This window comes from Crocodylus siamensis, chromosome 10, assembly GCF_052110815.1.
Source record: "Crocodylus siamensis isolate JL-2025a chromosome 10, ASM5211081v1, whole genome shotgun sequence".
Lineage (NCBI taxonomy): Eukaryota > Metazoa > Chordata > Crocodylia > Crocodylidae > Crocodylus > Crocodylus siamensis.
In genome coordinates, this window is record NC_143404.1 from 16,048,170 (window position 1) to 16,062,353 (window position 14,184).

Here is a 14,184-nt window from a genome sequence, read left to right on the forward strand (position 1 = left end):
AGCCGCCGCCGCCCCGGCCCGCGCAGGGTCACGCCGGTCCTTTGTGCGGCGCCGGGAGCGGATCCCACGCCCCTGCGCTCGCCGCAGCCTTTGTTGTGCGCCCTGCCCCTCCCGGCCCTCGCCGGTTCATCCCCTCCTCTCCGCGCCGCCTCTCCCCAGCCGGCTTCCGCGGACACAAAGGGGCCGGGGCCGGGGCCGGGGCCGCGACTGCCCTGCCCTGCCCTGCCCTGCCCCGGATTTGCTTTTCCCCTCTCTGCTCTTGAGGCCGGCGGCTTGGCCCTGGGACGTTCAGGACAAGAAAAGGCGTCTGCGCCGCATGCGGGGAGGCACAGTGCCATTTCTAGCCTGATAGCGCCGAAGTGCAGATCTGCAAGCTGATTTCCGGCCTGGGGAAGGGATGCTTTCAGAGCTTTGTTGCGTCCTGGTTTTTTCCCCTCTCTCTCTTATGCCCAGAGGCCGCGGGGCTGGGCAGGGGAAATAAATAAAGAGTCTACGTGCATATTTTAAGGGGACAGAGATGGTGAACAAGCCCCTCTCTTCCTTTTGTGAGTGAGGCCTTGCTGGTAGGAGAATTCCCTTTAAGGCGATGTCAGGCCGGGTGCAGACCGATGCGCAGCTCCCTAGTTTGTCCGATTTAGTCCTAAGCATACAGGGAGCCAGGCTTTATGTGCAAACATGCAGGCCACCTAAGGCGAGAAGGCAGGTGGCAATGAACTAGCAGACAGTGGGGCACAGCAAATTCCAGCCAAGAACATTACCCAGCAAATCAGCTTTTTTTCTTTTTTTGCAACTGAACAGCATGGACATTTCAAGATCAACGAATCTTTCATGGTTTAAAAAACACCGTCTTGGTTATTACAAACCTACTCCTGAGATCATTTCCTCCGTGTGTGCCTAGTAGCGATAACTCACTCACAAGGCTGTACTGCCAACCCTAAACATTCAAAATCCTGAGACGAGCTTCCAAAATCTTGAATCAAGAGATTTAATGCATGTGGGAATATTTTCATTTACTGTCCCAGTTTTGACTTTAAGGGGCAGTCAAGACACATGGATTGCAAATTTTGTTTTTTGTTTTTGAGCAAAATCTGAGTTGTATCATTACCCAGGAGCTGGGGCTTTATGTAACACATCAACTCCCCTGAGTTGGCAGCACTAACTGATCTACATTTTCTCAGCCGGCTGCAGGATCTTATCTCATGTGGCAGATTTAACTCTCTGCAACTGGAAAAGTATTTGGTCCGTGTTTCCAGCTACTAGGGTAAACGTTGCTATACACGTCATCCTGGCTCGTGATCCCAACTCTTACCAGGCCAGAATCTCTCTCTTGTGCCAGTTGCTCAAGTCTTGCATTTCCCAGCACAGCTGATTACATGAGAAAGTAGCACCAGGGTGTTTCATCCATTTGTGTTAGCTAAACCTAGGGAATGCCCACTGCAGATCAGATGCTCAGACATCAGGGAACAGAATATTCAACGCATAACTAAGCATCACCATCACTCATCTTTTGATTTGTTTTTAAAGCTGGAAACTTGAAACAACCCTAACACAGCTGTGATCGTCCAAAGCATGTTCTGGGTATAGGCATGCAACGAACAGAGTGATGATGTTAGTAACAGGCCCCCCTAACCATGAGGCCTAGCCCATCTATTCAGCCTCCTTTACCATGTGTAGACCCTGTCTGGGGACACAGAGTGGAAAAGAGAGACTTTTAAACAGCAAACAAATTTGTATGCCTTGTGGGCAGCATTATTAACGTATTTCCCTCTTGCTCAAATGTCAGGGACCTACATTTCTGGAGCAGAGAGATCAGCACCTCACCCTGCTGTCATCGCAAGCCTTGATGTTTGGCCATCAACTAGGCCAGTAGGAGCCAACCTTTTTTTTGGCAGGTGTGCCCCAAATTAGCCCTGAACCCTCTCGGAGCACTGCTCCTATCAGGAACTTTTTTGTCTGCTCTGCTGCTCTGCTTTCTGCTCTGTGCTCCCTGCCCAATCCTGTCCCACCTGCCACTGCTGTCTCTCATCTCTCCTATCTGCTGCATGCCATACACGTTTGTGGCATACGTGCTGCAGGTTGGCCACCCCTGGACAAGCTACGGCTGTCCAACCAAGCAGCTCAGCTGCTGCATGCCGCATGGCATGGGTGCTCGCCTTCACAGCTGGTGCTCCCCTGACCTGCGCTGTGTCGCACTGCACGAGGGTCCTGGGCCTCCCTGGGCTGCCTCTGAAGGCGGGTGCAGGAAGCAGAAGGTGGAGGGAGTGGGAGCGCGGAGACCAGACAGCCGCAAGAGAGTGATGGGGAGCGTTGGCTGGACCCAGAGCCTGGGAGGCCAGGACTTAACCCCTTGCAGACCACATGTGGCTCACAGGCCTCCAGTTTGGCAGGCTCAAGATCTACCTCAAAGCTCTTAACAACAACAGCAACAACTTATTCTTCAATAGGCCTCTCAAGAACTCTGTACTACCCACATCAATTAATCCAAAATCCACAGCAATTTAACAGATGATGAAGTCCAAGATGCATACGCTGAGCAAGGAGCGGGCAAATCAGCATACGTGATCGCTTACAGTTCGGCTGCTGACTCGAACACTTGGGTGAACACCAGGGCCCAGATGTGCTCCTGTGTTCTCGCTGCCAATTCTTGCAGTTTTCAAGCCAAACTTCCTTCTAAAAGCTGCTTCTTCCTTCCCAGTTACTATGTAACACTCATACAAACAAAAGGCGCAAAGTGCTGTCAAGTGCACAAAGTACACAAAAAGCAAACAAAGGTTTCTTCCTGCCCCCCTTTTTCTCCCAGCTGTAGTTCACTTAGGAGTGGCTTGTAAGATTTAATAAAAATCCAGGGAGACATGTCAGTTTAAGCTGACTCAAAGGAGATTCTCACATAAATCAATATCCATACAGTTTATCGTTTTAGATTACAACTCGAAATTCCAATCAGACTTTCACACAGCTTTGTTACTGGTATTAGCATGGCAGAGTCCAAAGGCCCGATCAGGTCAAACACCCAGGAAAAGGTGGCGGCTTCCCCAAGGGGGGAATAAATGAACCTCACACCCCTAACCCCATTTTATTTATGCTCACAATCCAGTTGCAACACATCCCAGTAAAGGCAGTCATCCAGCTCTACTGCAAGGGCTGACTGGATGCTCCCTTGCGGTCCTTTCTGGCACTGCACTTCTCTACTGTCTGGTACAGATGGATATCGAGTAACAGGGAGCTTGAGCAGCCTCAGAGAAAGGCAATGGCAGGAACAAAATTAGAATTCAGGAGTCTGTTCTGTCAGCGTCTCACGATAACCATCCCCACCATTTTCTTTTATACCTGGTATCTACTCTTTGTATGCAACCACTCCCTCTTCTTTTCCAGCAGTCACACTTCCAGAGCCCCTCTCCTCTGCAAGAGAGTGCACAGAGCATCAAGCAGCATTGCCTGCAGGTTGGATCTCTACTGCAAAACCCATGGATGGGGTCACTGAAGGGCCTTGCCATGGGAAACAGCTGGTACCGTTCCCCCATTCCCAGTCCAGAAGAGGAGACACACAGAAAGCCCATGGAGAAGAGATTCTGTGGGGTTACTTGGGGAAGAGGGTTGAGATCTCTGAGCTGTGATTCCCCTTCTTTAATATCTCTCTCTCCCAAAATCCACTGGGAATGCTCACTAACTCTAATTTCAAATAATTTTAAACCTGAAAGCTTGCTAAATTTTTTCCCCCCAACTATTTAAGTTGGTCTAATAAAAGATATCAGACTCATCCAAAGAACCTTGTCTGCTACTAACTCTAATGGCAGTAGAGGAGCTGAGCCAGTCCTAAATGATTAGCACCAAGCACTAGCATTGCTTATCACATAAGGCCCGTTTCAGACCTTTCTCCCGCTGCCATTTCAAGCCTGATCTTGAAGAAACGAGAAGGCCGGGCTTTCTGGTTTCAGAACAGAAATGCGTAAGGACCAGGCTGGCTTTCACACCCCCTGTGAAGTACAGGTCACCTCCCAGAGGCAACATACAGCACATACAGGCCCCAGAACCTTTAAAAATCAGAAGTCCAGAGGGAAGCAAGACCAGGCAGGAATCTGCAATGCAGTCATTCAAGTTGGACGCATGTGACTTCTGCCAGGAGAGAGAGAAAGGAGGAGGAAATCTTGGTATGGGTAGGCTCAAGAGGATGACCCAAGTTTTCTGCAGTGGAGAGGCTCTGCATACTTTCTCCTGGTTTGAAAATACTCCAGGGCTTTGGTAGTGAAAACAAGGATAAAAAAGATCAGCAGATCCAGTGCCTGGAGCAAGCTAAACTCTTTCACTGGACCTATTATTTTGAAGGAAGTCTCTTCACAACTGCTGTGAATCCAAGTGGATTAACATAGTCCTCAGGCAAGGAGATTCAAGCATGACTGCCCTCATCATTGCCTCCCCAGTATATGCTGCGTAGTTGTTAAAGCAAGGCGTTATTTGCAGCCTTGTTTGGATAACCAGGAATTCAGGTGGTTTTTGAGGCCCTGGGCACATCTACATGAGACACTACATTGCTGCAGCGATGACCCACAACATAGCATCGGCGGGCACTAACCATGATACTGCCTATACTGCGCAGTAGGGATGGAAACAACCTGTGTATCACTGCGGCTGCGTCGTGCCAGTGGGTACTGCACAATCATTTAGGACATACTAACTAAAGCAAATACTTAGCAAGTACTAAGTGACTGCGCAATATCAACTACATGTAGACTAGCCCCCTGACTCACACCTCCAGGAACACTTAGGCTGGATACAGAAGTGCAGGCATGTGTGACTTCTGGCACGGCAAACCCCTTTCCCACAAATAGCACAATTTTCACCTTAATCCATGTGCAGCACTGCTAATTTGCAGCACCAGGGCAAAATTTGTTCTTGGGGTCTCTTGATAGCAAAAAAAAAGATAACCTGGAAAAAAGCAGCGCAAACCTTGTCACAGTGGTAGGTGCTGGGACAAATGCAGAGATGGGGGAGCATCTCCATGCACTGTGGAGCCCCTGCACTGAGGCACATAGAGACAGGGGAGCAGCCAGAGCCCAGGGCTGCTTGCTCCCCAGTCTCAAGGCACACTGCGCCCCAGAAAGCCAGGGAGCGGCTGGCTTGGGTGCAAGGTGCCTCAGTGCTGGGGCTCCACATGCCACTCCCTGGCTGGTCAGGGCACAGGATGCCTAAGCACAGAGGCTAGCCCCTGTGCCCCAGTCAGCACCCCCCTGCAACTCATGGAGCAGTGGGACAATGTGTCCTGCTGCACAGCACACAGGCAAGGGCATGCACTGCGGCACAAAGTAGTGGCACAACTTTGGCTGCTGCTGCAAAGGCACGTCCCTGCTTGTGCGGGCCTTAGAGGCTTTGTAGGACAACACTGAAATGGTGGCAAAGCACCTTTGGTGAATGATTCACAGAACCTAACAGAGGCCCTGGGAGGAATGGACTTCCAGGGAAGTTAGTTAGGCATTTTCGGTTTAAAAGCCGCTCCATAAATCCCGCTGTTTCTGAGTAAGGAGAGATTATTTCAGGGACTTCACAGACATTTTTGATTACACCAGAATCTATCGAATCACAAGTTTCTGAGGTTGGTAACATCAGCCCAGTTCCTCCCAAGCTGTTGGATATTAAAGCCTTTGCTGGTAGCCTGAGCAGAGGAGCTAGACTAGCAGTGTCCGAGATTAGACTCCTTTATCCCTCAGTAGATGTCTACCTTCAAGTCAAGTTGGAGCTTGTTCCTCAACGGAGAACAGTTTGGGCGTTTTTTGGTCAGCATTAAACAAGCCATAACATTCACCTTCCCCTGCCAGCCCATCTCTCCCTACCATCCTGTCCCATAATGGACTTGTATCCCACAGTCTGAATTAATTAATATTGAGATCAGTTAGACCAGCAGACATCACATACATAAAATATCAGGGAGGGCTACATGATCATCATTCAACCAAATTTCCATCACACCAGATCCTACCACCCTAACTCTCTCTTCACTCAAAGAGCCAGCTGCCTCCTCTTTAACCAGAAAATCTGTCTGGCTGTTGCATAATGTCCCCAAAGGAGAAAATAACAGCACCTTGCATTTACATTACATGGAGACAAGAGGTAAGATTTTCAAGAGAGACATAGGTCCCAGAGGTATGTATGCCTCTTCAGGTATGTATGCACCTAAGCGCTGATGAAACCAACAGGAGGTGCATGTCAAAATACTGTATTTCCTCACATATAATCTCTGCACCTTTTTCAACAAAAACAGCTGGTGAAACTCGAGGTACACATTATACACAAGAAACCCAGATCCACACAGGCCTAGAAATTTGGCGGCAGGGGAACAGTGGCAACATTAATTGCCATCACTCTGAGACCCATAGCAATTCATATTGCCACCACTCCCCAGCCAGCAACTTTCCAGACCTGGGAGAGCCCCGGGCCAGATGACACGACCCTGCATATCACACTGGGCTGGTGCATGGGGTCAGACTTGGCACGTGGCCCTGGATCCGGCACACAGGGTCAGAAGCACCGTGTGGCCCTGGACCTGGCATGCAGCCCTGGACCCAATGTGCGGTGTCAGACTCAGCACATGGACCCAGGCCTGGGCTCAGTGTCAGCGCCTGGATCTGGCAAGCGATGTATGGTCAGACTCAGTGCACCAGGTCAGAGCCAGCATAGGGTTGGATTTAGCACACCAGATCAGACCCAGCATGTGGCTCTGGACCCGGCACGTGGTTTCAGTCTGTAGGCCCCATCAACAAGTGCTGATAGCAGGCTTGGCTTCTTACTGACTGCTAGGTGGTTTCTTCAAGGAATAGTTTTTTTCCTTGACCTGGCCTCTTAAAACAGGGTGCATATTATATATGGGGGTGTGGTGTATGAGAAAAAAAATACAGTACTTCTGTGGCCTTAAAAGGCAAAGCCTTGTTGAGAGTCAGTGTGATTTAGCTTCCTGAGTACCAAAGTCCCTACAGAAAAGACACTTTCACCGTCGGAAACATACCAACCAGACTCCCAAATTCAGAGGGGCCCCATGAAACCGTGATACTGTTTGAGAGGGTTATGAAGCCCCATCTTGCATGAAGTTAACCCACCCTGCATCAGTTATTCTCAAAAGAGTTCAGTTTTGCATCGACACAAGTAGCGTGTGTGAGCAGCAGTAGAGCTAGAGCTACTTCCCTTCAACACAGACAAATGTAGTTCAATCTCTCCAGCTTCTCCCTTCAAAAGGGGAGAGTGGGGCCGATGTAGGTGTGTGCCTTGGTTTTATTAGTGGTTATCTATATTATTCTCTGCCTTTCTGTTTCACCCCTGCCAAAGTCTACTACCCTCCACCTCTTTCCCCAATCCTTTCTTCTGTAGCCTGCAAGCCTTGGAAAGGCCAATCCAGTTTGAAGATTAAAACTCAGCTGAGGACATCCATCAAAATACCCAGGGGAACAGCTTATAGCAAGATGCTGCAGACGGTTCAAGGAAGCAGAATTCCCCCTCCGCTTCCCAAGCAGGTGGCCAGCTCCTCAGGCATGAAACAGCTTCTAGTCACAGCAGGCAGCTGCCGTTAACCTACAGCTGCAGGGATCTCCTCTTTGGAAAGGTCTCTGGCTCTAAAGACTGCAGGTGAATCCCAATCCAAGACCACTACAAAGGGGAGTAGGCACTAAGGCATCTCACTAATTAGAAGCATTTGTTATTTTTACAGGGCAATAACCTTAAAATCTCAGTTCTCCCTGCAGCGGGGCTGCTGCCCTGCAGCATGAATTCCACTGAAGAAGACTGAGTTCCTACCCAGAGCTATAGGGATAGGGAGACTATTCAGATCCAAGCGAGGGTTAGTTGAGGAAGGAGTGTTTCTGAGGGAGAAGAAACCTTGGGGAGGGAAAGGAGGGTGCCAGGTTGGCGGAGTAAGGGGCAATAGGAGATGAGATACAGGCAGGATTAGAGCTGTGAAAGGCCTTGGAGGACAGGAGGGGTTTGAGTTTGATGCAGAAGTGGTTTCTTAACCAGTGCAGGGATTTGCAGGGTGATAGGAAGGTGAAGGGCACGTTCAATGTAGCAAGCAAAGGATAGGAAAAAATGAGGCCTTTTAAAGAGATTTCATATTGATTCAGGAGGCCTGTTATTGTCTCCCTTTCTGGGAGTCATCTACGTCAGTGTTTTCCAACTGCAAAAGTGTGCCACAGAATTTTGCCACGGCAATGTGCTACAATAGGTATGAGGATGGGGAATGCCTTAACAGGTGTACCAGGGAAAATTTTATTAATGTAAGTGTGCCTTGGGCTGGAAAAGGTTGGGAAACACTGTCCTAGGCTGAGCTGGCTGGCTCTAGTGGCTTGTCCTCATCTTGATCCTTGTCCTTACCCACTCGATCATGGGATTTGATCTCCCAATCCATACACTGTGCCACTACAAGACAGCCCATGCTGGTTCTTCCTGAAGGCTCCAGCATTGGAGTGGTTCATTTAGGAACAACAGACTTGATAGGACCAAAGCAGCTCCCACTGACTTCACTGTGACCATCTCAGGATCAGGCCCGACCTCTAAAACAGGAAAGCTGGACTTGCACATGCACAACAGGTTTAACATTAGCACTGACTCTCATGCAATCAAAAGACATACTTGATATATGTGACTCCCCCACCCCCCACCCCCCGCTGCTGCCAGGTGGGCAGGGGGTGCATGGCTGGTGTAGGGCTCCTGGATGGAGGGCAACAGGGTAGGGAGCTCCGAGGCTGCAGCTGGCAGCCCACATTTCCCCCTCCCTGTTTGGCTCTGGTCCATCCGTGCAGTCAGCGGGGTGGCGGGCATGTGTCCCACCTTCCAATTTGCAAAAAGGTGGTCACCCTACCAGGAAAAGGCTCTTTTCTATACTACTAGAACAAGGAGGCCTTTAGCTATATTTAAAAGCAATTCATTTAACATGGGCCAAAGGAAACATTTATAAAAACCACTCTTCAAACACAGTTTATACATGGAGCCCACCGCACAGGATGCTATACCTTCACGGCAAACAGGTTACCTAGGGCCTAAAGCAAGAAAGAAATGCAGGATCTGCAGTGACAGCAAGAGCTTGTCCTTGCTAGAGGAGCCTCTGCCAGAATAGCTTTATCTCAGTGGCCCCAGTGTAGATGCAGTGTTTGCTGACAGAAGCGGGGTTTCTGCTGGTATTACTTTGCTACCTCCTTGAAGGATATAAGCAGACAAAAGCTCTCTTCTGTCAGTAGGGCTTTTGCCAGCATAGCTAAGATGTGTGGTTTTTTACCCTCCCTGACAAAACCAACAAAGCCTCGGTGTAGAAGCGCTTATATGGTCTCAAAAGCCTTACTACCAGACTAGCTTATTCTGTTCAGGGATCTGCTTTAAGTTATGCTAGTTTCCAGGCTCTGCCCGCCAGTCATGAAACAGATTCACATCTCCTTCGAGTGTGATGACTTGCATATAACATCTCAAGCTAGGAATAAGTTCCTAGCCAACATATTCATAAAGACCACATTAATCTTTGGAACATGCGTTCAAAGCCGGCTCAGCACCCACAGCTTCCATCTACTTCCATTGGACTGCTTTGCACCACTGTAAATTATTAGTTCCCGGCTCTTATATGGCATTTTTCATCATCAGATCTCAAAGCACATTACAAAGATCAGCATCATCTTTCCCATCTGTACAGTGGGGATACACAAGTACAGATGTGATTTGCCCAGGGTTATCTAGTCAGCTAGTGGCAGAGCCAGGGACTGAACCACATTAAAAGTCCTAGGGGCAGAATCCTGATTAACGGGTCAAAGTTAATGGAAACGGTACCTGGCTGACAGTTGTTCCTTTGATGATCCCTCTAGAAGGAGTTTTAGAACAGGCACCCCAAACAGTGAGGGCTCTCTAAATTCAGCACAATCTCATTATAACGAACCCTATTTATACCACCCTCCTGCTTTCAACAATCCCAACAGCAGGAACGGATATTTTTATTATGAGGATGAAGGCAATTGTCTAATCCTATTGTAACAAACACCCTCTTTTACTGGCCTTTTCTCATGGTCCCATGGATAGTTGTCATAACAAGGCTGCAGTGAATATAGCTGTAATTGATTGTAGCCAAAGCCCCGTCTAAGAACTGGAGAGCCAAATGTATTTTAAACATAAGTGGACCGAAATTCTGCCACTTGACCAGCAAGTTCAAAGACAGATGCAGTTCACGGCTTCCTTCCCTGGTGTTTATGTTCACTCAGCGTAGCTACCTTTGCTTTAGGGACAGTCTACCTTATACAGCTTTCCCATTCCTGCCCTTCAGAGTTCCCCATTCTGTTGAGGATCACTTGCAATACAGCAGGCTCATGTCCAGCAGGCAGGCTTTGGCTGCCACCCTCCAAAAACTTCCACTGTGTGGCATGTGCTCCTTGCAATTCTCTCTGGGTCAATTCACACTCCACTCCACTAAGTCTTCCATATGCAACACTAGCTCATAGCTCATTTAACTGGTCTCTGCCAAAAATCATATTAGAAATTCAGTGTACTCTGTGCCAGCTTTATTTCAGGAGGACTTTCTCTGTTTGGTGAGGTGTTTGTTAATGTGGACCTTGCGTGACTCCAGTAGAGTTAAAGTCAGGATAGAGTTGGGCAGTTTTACAGGGTCAGTGCTGGTCCTGTATTCTCCTACGGTCTTGGGCTAGTAAACGCTACCTGCTTTTCTTTGGTTCAAGACAGCTCTGCTGCTTCCTGATGCCATGCTCTGCTGACCACCATCCAGATACTTCTGCACCTCATTCAAACTGTCAGTAGATGTGGAGAGAGCAGCTGGTTCCTCTCGCATTTGCTTACTTCTGAGACCTTGGCTTGGGGCCAGTTCTAAGGGCCTCATCTGCACATACCACATCCAGGAAAAACTGCAAAGCAAGAGGGACTGCAAGTCAGCCCTACTGCTCCAAGCTTTTACTGGGGGAGCTTCCCTAGCCACCCTGGGTTGCTACTGCTAGAGATGTTTTATCTGTTATAAGGGGGTGGTGGGAGAGGAGGCAAGCCAGGTGGATGGAGCAGGAATAAGCTTACTGGGGGCAGAAGCTAAGGCAGCAGGAGATAAAAGGGAGAAGAGGGAGTAAATGTACATGAGACAAGGATCGTAACAGGGTGGAAGAAGGAAAGTACTCATGGAAACAAGATGTGGCCTGTAATGGCGAAGGAGCTGGATTTGCTGGGTAGGAAGTGTAGGCCAACCAGAAGTGGTATGGGGGGACCAGGACCCAGGTGTAGGGGACTGTGGATCTACATGGAACCACTCACTGAATGAGTGGTTTGTGATGCTTGCAAGAGATGGTGCCGGGAGAAGGCATTTCAAATGACTGGATCTATTCCTCTTGCCATGGAAGTCCATTTCTTAGCTATTTCTTGCACTTGCTGGGAAGATCAGTAAGAGTAGCTCTGCTAGTCCCGGGTTTGAAAGAGCCATTGAGAGATGGCACAGCCATTCTCAGCTGCCTTCTCAACTCGTAGGGATGTATTTGGTAGCCGTGTTAGTCTGAGACAAAAAGAAATGCAAACCCTAGAACTCCTGGTTCAGAGATGATATCTTTTATTAGACCAGCTAAGACTCCTTCTCAACTCATGCTTTTATTATGAGTCCACAATATTTGGAGTGGTCCTTACAGCCCCAGCTCGCTGTCACGTGACAGTGTGAGAACCACACTATTAGTTTAACCAAGTTGCTAGTGTTCATGGTTGTGGATAAAGGGTGAAAACATGAGCCATAATGGTACACCAACCACTAGGCAAATAACAAGAACACAACATTTATTGTAAAAAGAAATCATGATTTTTAATCCAATCTCATGATTTTTGAGGCCTAACACTTGGTATCTTAATGCTCGGAGTTGGTATACTGGATTCATCAGATAGTGGTCATCATTTAGGCATATGCAGCTGCCATTGCTGCATTTTACTGTACATCGGGTGTATTGTAAGAAATTTATAATAATCTCTGGAGCCTTCAGCCATGGCCAGCAGCTGAGACATGATATCAAACTAGATGATGTGTACCAAACTACCTGTTCTAATAAGGCAAATGGTAGGATAATGGGCTTAATGATCTCCCGAATCTAACTGGTATTGACCCTGCTATTTCCAGAGCCCTTTAAGTGTGGCCTCTCCCATGTGACCTTAGTTTTGATGGGCAGATACAGCAGTGCTGCCCCATGCACACAGGCCACTTCTGAGCCATTCACTGCTAGCACCCAGGAAAGGGGGGATCAGGACTATTTCACACTGAACAAATATAGTGGCATCTGGATTTTCATTGCCATAATTCAACTCCCTTGCACAGCTAAAGGGTGAGTCCAAGTTTGTAAAACGCATCTGTCCCCTTCCCCTCTTAATTACATATCACAGTGGAATGGCTGTGTTTTCTCCTTGGCATTGTTTCTTTTCTCCCTTCTGCTGATTGGAAACATATGTTATTGACTCCAAGTCTATCCATGTTAAAAAAGAATCACAGCTATTTCCCAGATGAAGGATGGGAAAGTCACTGCTGGACACCACCTCGCAGCAGTGAGCCAGCCCAGCCATACAAGTTAATTGCTTCAGTTATATTTTCCAGCTCCTCAGCCCCGTCTCCAGGAAGGCAGGCTGGATGTTTGCTTTTTGTTTTTTCCTCCCATTTCCTCCATCTATCCATAGCAACTGCTCCCTGGCTCAGGAAGCCTAACAAGTGCTATCTTCCATCTCTTGGGCAGCAGCAGCATTTGAAGAACTGTATCCAGAAAAGGCCTCCTGGCAAATATTAATTGGGGGATGCAAGCTGAGAAGTGAGGCATTCTGTTTCTGAGGATGCAGAGTAAGGCCATGGCACTCTGTTAGGAGCCTTGCTTCCCTTACCAGACAGATTCTATACAGCAGAGTCATGCACTAGACATTTTGCATGCATTTGCATTTTGCTGGCTACCAGTCCACAAATCTTGCTTCAGTGACAATGGACCTCATACTCCTTGATGATGTCTTCATCATCAAACGATCTCATACTTTGGTACAATTTATAACAATCATGTATTTTTTGGTCAGGAATCAAGAATAAAATAACAGGAATGAATTTGAACAGCCAGTTGGTACTCAGGTCTGGAAGAACAAGTCAGCCCTGAGGGGTGATAATAAAACTGATTTGTGGTCCCTGAATAATAACGCAAGCAACAGAGCAGGTCAGGAGCGAAATGCATTGACAGCACTGTACATAGGAAGCCCACACATGTGCTCTCTTTAGTAATCCCTGGCCCTGAGTAGTATGTTTAGATTATGTCAGAAGCAAGAAATGCACCCACAAAAATAAAAAAAACCCAATTCTGTGCTACTTGGCACAACTGGAGAATCCACAGTCTCTCAAACAACACTAACCCTTGCTGCATGGACTACGCAGATATCCAGACTTTACCATGGTGGTAGTAGATGGAGCAAAATTGCCTAAATAGAAATTTGCCTGTCTCTTTCTCTATCATCCATATGGTCTATTAACTCTGTAATATTTGGGCTCCATTATCATTGCTAATTGGATCAACCTCATTCTCTATGTACAAAAGGCAATGGGTGAGGTCGGGGTGGGGGGATGGGGGACAACAAAAAGCACATAATGTTTTATCTTTGGCATCCAGAATACAAGGTTACATGCTGACTCCTTGGCTTGATTAGGTGGAAACACCAAAGGCTAAGCATCTGTAATGTGGCTGTGCGTGGATAAAGTGGGTACACGCTAGGGGGTAAGGTCTAATCTACTGGGAGAAGAATCTAGCTGGGTCAAGCTCTGTGACATTGAGGACGACACAGCTGGGATGTGGTGTGTATCCACTAGCCTGAGTACAAGACTGTGAGCCAGAAACTCTAGCTGTACTTGAGTTACTTCCTCTGGATTCATCAGTTAAAGGACTGCTATCCTGTTAAAAATCAGCGATGTTTTAAATCCCGTGTGGCCCAACATCCTTACTGTTTCCTTTGATTAGGAAATGGAAAGAATTTTAAACATCTGATTTGCTTCCCATTATTTGAGATGCTGTTTATTTATGTTGGTATTTCATTTGCCTTAGACAATGAATTTAGACATAGGCTCATAGGTTCACCAGTTGGCTTTATGTGTTTGCTGTCACTAGAACAATTATACAGGCAGTCCTTGGACTTACAACACCATTGGTTCCTGAAAACTGTGTCTTAAATCAAAACATTGCAACT

The 14,184-nt window shown here is 47.7% G+C and overlaps 1 protein-coding gene across 1 annotated transcript in view; it reads right to left on the reverse strand.

Annotated features, from left to right (window-relative positions):
- DPYSL3 (dihydropyrimidinase like 3) overlaps positions 1–14,184 on the reverse strand; it is a 78,218-nt gene that overhangs the window by 50,111 nt on the left and 13,923 nt on the right. The gene's annotated exons all lie outside the window — the stretch shown is intronic.